We start from the raw sequence: 6403 nt of genomic DNA, 5'->3' as shown, positions 1-6403 counted from the left end.
GCTCACCCTGCGGCTCATGTGGGTCCTAATGCCCCATTGACGGGGACACTATACTGTTAACAGGCGCTGTCCTTCGGATGAGACGTAAAACCGAGGTCCTGACTCTCTGTGGTCATTAAAAAATCCCAGGGTGTTTCTCGAAAAGAGTAGGGGTGTAACCCCGGCATCCTGGCCAAATTTCCCCATCGGCTGTTATCAATCATGGCCTCCTAACAATCCCCCTCTGTGAATTGGCTTCATTACTCTGCTCTCCTCCCCACTGATAGCTGATGTGTGGTGAGCGTTCTGGCGCACTATGGCTGCCGTCACATCATCCAGGTGGATGATCCACCACATTGGTGGTGGTGGAGGGGAGTCCCCATTACCTGTAAAGCGCTTTGAGTGGAGTGTCCAGAAAAAGCGCTATATAAGTAATAATAATTTATTATTATTATTATTATTATTATTACTCCATTCTACCCCCTGATGAGCCGCTTTCAAACACTCTGTGCCTAACGGGGGTTGTTAACTGAAGGAAGGAAGCCTCTTGGTGATGAAAGTACATGCAGCTCATAGGCACACTCCGGCTCCCAGAGGTTGCTTTTGCGTAGTAAGCTGAGAATTCCCAGGCTCTCGCATGCATCCAATCGGAGCAGCACTTGGCAACTACAGTGGACTGTAGTCAGCTGTACTGTAGACTAGTCACAAATTCCAGGCTCTGACTAGAGATGTCTGGACTACAGGCCTCGGCTTGCATCTAGAGTGAAACATGCATGCTCATCCTGAAGGAACCAAGGCATGCTAGCACATATGTGTCCTATCTAATTAGACAGCTGTTCAGAAGAATATTCTTAGCAAATAAATCAAATGGTGACCACAGAGTACCTATCTGGACACATAACTGTAATAAAGAGTGTTTTGCTCTCTTCCTCTGCTTGTGTGCTGAACGAACTGTTGTCAGTCTTGCACTATGACTCTTTTGGTCCTTTCCAGGAGCACTTTAGGAAGTTGTGTTTTGCCTCAGAAATGACAGGGACTTGTTTACTTCAATAAATTATTTACAAATTCCAGAATGCAATTCTGTGGAAGACCAACAATTCAGATTATATCAGCCTGGGCTCCTGACATGGTAATGGTATTCAATATTTCAGTAAGCAGTTTATGTAAGTCGTTTAATGGAGGTTGGGAAGGATGCTCAGGTACTGCAGCTGACAGATGCACGTTAGTGATAATTTAGAGATCAAAGATTCTGCCAATAAACCTAGAGGGTTAATTTCAATGAGGAATTGAAGTCATAATCCTTAATATCCCCTGTCCATAAAAAGGATATGGATGTGTGCTCAGTCTTTTTTTTTTAAAAAAAAAAAGCAGTATTGCATTACTGTATCTATTTGCTCCCAAAGCCAATTAATGTGCACTCAGTGTCAGGTTTTAGCACTTAACTACATAAAAGCAGAGCTGTACTGTAAGCACATCAAAGGAACAGGCACTAAGTTTTATCCCATTGTGAATGATATTTCTTGTGTACTTTTCTAAGGCTGCTAAATTAGAAACAGGCCAATTTGGATTAATCAGGTAGGAAATACAGAACATTTCATACAGAAGGGTGTGGGGTAGTGAGTGCATTTGACTATTCTTTTTTTTGTCAGTTGATATAGTCAAGAATCCATTGTTAGAAAAAAGTATTGTTTGCCCAGGGCTGATTTGAAGGAAGCTCTTATCTTCCCATATGGGAAAGAGGATTAATTTAAATGTATTCAACTACATAAGTTAAATAATACATTATAAAGAGACCACCTTTTGTATTGGAAGGTTGGAAACAGTAGAGATCTTACCTAAGCGTAATTTTTAGTTTCCACTGCTTTTAGGCTTGTTTCTCTGAATACTTAAATTTGTGAAAAAAGAAAACCGAGCTCTTGTGCAGTAATTGAAAACTGGGAACATAGCAACAGCTGTAAAATAAAATAATCAGGAACAAGGTGCAGATGCAGCGTTTGTGTTCAAGCAAAGCAAGGGGTCTGGAAATTTAATTGGCAGAGAGGCAAGTAATGAGTCGGTACACTTTCATTCGGGAATTTCAGACACCTTTAAAGGGGGCACATCAGGGAGGCGATTTTTAAGTGAAAACAAAAGCAAACTGGAAAAACATGGCTCAGATTAAAATGACTGTGAAGGGTTCCAGCTCTATCTTCCAGCCAGATCGACACGCCAACCTCTGCACTGCAGTGTCTGCACTTCAGATTGCCTTTTAAAGACTGTTTACATGCATTTTTAAACCCTGATCATTCACACTTTCTTCCTGACTGTCTAACCCATGCCAGATGGTTTGCAAAAACCAAAGAACGTCTTCCAGCGATCTCGTATTAAATCGGGTTTTGGTGAAAGTAAGGAGTTGCTTTATTTCAAAGTTGCACAATCATTTTCCTGCTGCATGTGGGGACTTTTAATGGATTCTCATTAGTGGCATTAATGGCGTCAGGAAAGAGAGACGTATATATCAAATGTTCAGTTTCGCATTGTGCTTCTACTGTGCCAGATTAACTTTTTAACAGTTGTATCTTGTTGTTTCTCCAGCTAACCACTCCACGCACTACTCTTACGAAGCGCATGCGTTGGGATCTGCAAACAACACCGTTGTGTGGCGAAGTTGAGAACAGGTTTTTGGGAGGTGGAAGTCCTAGCCTCCAGGACATGCTCTGGTATTATCTGGTGTTATGAGTGTTTAGTGCTGAATATGGAATGAGGATTTAGTGAGAAGCTGCTGTACACCATGAATGTGTAAGCCTTTGTCTGGAGTGTGCTGCTCCCAGATGTTCCTCATTATGGCATGAAGAGGATTGGTTACAATGAAGCCAGTGTATATTACTGTAAACCCAATATTTATAAGCAGTCGAAAACCACAGGAAGGCAGATCTTTCATAGGCAGAGTATACTAGATCAAAGAAAATGCTAAAGGCTACTCTACGTGCAGGTGACCATGAAGGCAGGTTTTATTACACTGGTTTTTCAATGTGCTGGGAATGTTGGCCCCTTCATTCATATACCTTGATTAAGATGAGCTTTAGATTTTACAGAGTGAGTGACAGCCTACGTTCTCAACCAGAGAAAGACTTCAGTGTCCGCTGGGAGCTTATGTAGAATGGCCAGGACTTGCCACTCCTCAAACCCCACATGAAGAAATGGGAATGTTTTCTAACTGAGTTTCTTTACATGAGATTTTTTTTTAAAATTAAAACGGCAATACTCAACACTGAAAAATACACATTAAAAATGCAAACTTCTGGGTTTTTTTTTTCATTTTCCTTTGGTGTCATAAAGATCAGGTGCAAAATTAAATGATTGATCAGAACTGGCATGGATGGACAATGGACATTGTGTCTAAAACAAACATCATTTCAATGCATCCCCACAAACTAGTGCTCGTCGAACATGCATGCAAATCAGGAGTGTGGCTTGCATTGACCAAAGAGTATATGAGCTCCTACCCTGTGGTCATTGTTCAGAATGAGAAAAAGCAGATTGATTTCCCAGCAAAACCAATTCAAAGATCTTGGAAACAGACTGAAGAGCAGGACTAAATGAGTGACTTTTCTCAGGGCCTCTGTCTGCATAATGTAAAGGTGAACGACTGCAAACACTTATCTATGAACACAACACATAACATTGGGCATAGTGTACCGAAGAATGTGTCCGCTTTCTCAACCTCTGGAAGTCTTTTCTGTCTTACAGTCCACGCATATTTTTAAAGTAAAAAACAGATTAGAGTAAAAACAGCATAAACATACCCTCTTCTGTCATGAATAAGTAACTGTAGCTGGTATCCATCTCCTTACCCAACATCCTTCATGTTGCTGTGGACTGGACTGTAGCTTATCAGCCCGTTTTCTCTCCATGCCTCAGACCACCAGGGTAAACAGTGCTGAGGTCACAGGGATGGGCAAATAGCAGCCCCTTCCATACCATTCCATAGTTGGATGTTGGTATGTCTCATTCATGTTGAGCACTTATAAATTAAGACCTGACAGCGCCAAAAGCTTGAGATGGAGTTAATTAGAAACTCTCATATTTGACTGTTCTGGCACTGCAGACATGGAGAAGCAGCCAAGGGCAAATGTTCCAGCTAAACACACCATTTTGTGATTTAAGAACACTGCACACTTGAAATGCAGCTGATTTACCCCTACATAGTGGTTTGGAGATGGAGCTGTCCTTCAAAGTGAATGTGAAAAATGGGTTTCCTAAATTCCAGTTGCTCAATGCCATTTGTATATGAACCCCATGCCATACCAGACATGTTGGTGCTTTTTGTGCAGCCCAGAGTACCCCAAGTGTATTTATAACACTGCTAATAATGTGCTCTTGTAATGGTGAAAAAATGCTTTTAAAGAAAAGGGAAAACATGGACAACACATTACAGTGCGGCAAACTCTGACTAAAACCATAATACAATACTGCTTTCTTTATGCACTGTTATAAGGCTTCGATACCAGATCTTGTCTTTATTTTAATAAGAAGAGTTTATAATCCTTGGACTGGAAAGACTGCTCGACTAATCCAAGGTTCTGTGTAAAATAACAAGGGGAAACGCTCAAACAGCCCTGCTGTCAATTATTGTAGATTGTAAGACTTAACAAAAAATGAAATGTTTTTCGAATGCGAAGCAATACTTTGTACAGTTTCGTGCTAAGAAAAACAGCAGAATATTCTGTTGAACCCATCGTTTGCTGCTTGCAAAGACACAGGTGTAAAATCAAGAAGCGTCCGAGATCCGTTCATGTCAGCACTGCAAACTAGAATATTTTGAATCACGTTCATGATTTCGTATGAGGGTGAGAAGGAAAATAACGATAAAACCGATAAAAAACGATAACATCGATAAAACCACCATATACACGCATAGGCCTATACATATGAGTGTTTTCCTGTGTATGGGTTTTGTAATATTATGGTGAATTAGAATGTTGCTATTGAAAAGATGCCTTTTGTCCCTATTCAATGTAAAAAAAACAATTTAGAAAATTCATTTAGTTGATATTCTGCTTTAGTCATTTAAAATAACGATTTAAAAGACTGAGAAGCTCAAATATTCTATTCACCAGGCTTTAATTACAATCCGGAATACAATTCTTACAAGTTGACTATTTTTTAGCAGGTCTTCCTTGAAAATATAAAAATAAATGACTCGAATGCATAAAAGCCACAGCTGGCTCTTCCACTGAAGAAATATCGTCATCATGAGACATAAACGAATGGTCTTATTGGAGGTATCGATCTTGTTATAGGACACCCTTGACCTCACGCTGATCATTGGTGTCCTACTAGAGCTCGTTGTGCTTTACTGCATTATGTAGCTTTCACCATTGTAATATTTTTACGTGGGAAGGTACCGTGTAATACAATCACCTTACATTCAGACTTGCATGAGTAAGTACTTGGAGGTTAGAAGTGGCCAGTTACACAATAGCACAATAGCTACACAAAATCAGTCCAGAGCATTAAATCAACAAAGAATTCGTGGACATTGGCGCAGATAAATGTGATTAAAAGAAATTTCAATCGGCATCTATTCTTAGAAACAAGTAATAGGTTTATTCCATGCTGAAAAAAAGAAGAAAGAGAACACAACGTTTCGGCCGTGGAGCCTTCTTCATCTATTCTTAGAACCGAGTTACAGATTGAAAGGGAAAAACAGATTTTAATGTAGAGGTCAAAGCTCTTTTCTAACTTCGAGCGACACCTAGTTTCCGTCTCTTTCCACGGGCTGCCACAGTTCGTGTACAATTTGGGCTTTAATAAAACTGCCGCAATTAATTTTTTAAGTTAAAGGTATCGATGAGGAACCTTTTCACTTTTTGTAATTGTCTGAAGTAAATCTGACTACATTCTACAATCTACAGCATACAACAATTGTTTTTGTTTTTAATTACAGAATTCTTCCAAAACATAAAATTGTTTACATTAATTAAATTAATGTGCCTTTTTAATTGTTTGAAAAACTTCACGCAGAGTGAGCTTTAATGTAGTTCTTTGCTCGTCAGCTCCAGGGGTACATTTTCAAATATATAGCAGAGGCCACAAAGAATTGCAGTGGGCGCTATCGGGTTCTGTGAAGAAAAATGAAAATATATCTTATATTATACAGATTTAGATGATTTTCAATGATACAGCTTCGCACCACTGAGGAATGGAACCAGCTACCAGTGTGAACAACATCCAATGTATAGCGAAGGACATAAAAACGCAGTGCAGAAACTTAAAAGCAGGCTAAATTAGTTAACAGATCACCTGAACTTAAACGGTATCTCAGACTGCTCGAGGTATGTCTTGCTGTTGTGGAGCAGCCCCTCTTGGTCACTGAGAGAGACGAGCTCTTGATGCAGTAGCTGGACTGCAGTCGAGTTTGTCCAGTGACGTCACCCGGTTT

At 39.9% G+C, this 6403-nt stretch overlaps 1 long non-coding RNA gene across 1 annotated transcript; it reads right to left on the bottom strand.

Annotated features, from left to right (window-relative positions):
* Window positions 1-2028: 2028 nt before the first annotated feature.
* LOC148645521 (uncharacterized) lies at window positions 2029-6382 on the bottom strand. The gene is made up of 2 exons (XR_015928224.1): window positions 6265-6382; window positions 2029-6083 (listed from the first exon to the last, which is right to left on the bottom strand). It is a non-coding gene; the product is annotated as an uncharacterized LOC148645521 (long non-coding RNA).
* Between the last annotated feature and the right edge of the window lie 21 nt (window positions 6383-6403).

The sequence above is a fragment of the Lepisosteus platostomus genome, chromosome 18 (genome assembly GCF_059453375.1).
Source record: "Lepisosteus platostomus isolate fLepPlt1 chromosome 18, fLepPlt1.hap1, whole genome shotgun sequence".
NCBI classification, from domain to species: Eukaryota; Metazoa; Chordata; class Actinopteri; order Semionotiformes; family Lepisosteidae; genus Lepisosteus; species Lepisosteus platostomus.
The sequence above is the reverse complement of the archived record's forward strand: the minus strand, read 5'-3'. Positions and strand labels throughout refer to the sequence as shown.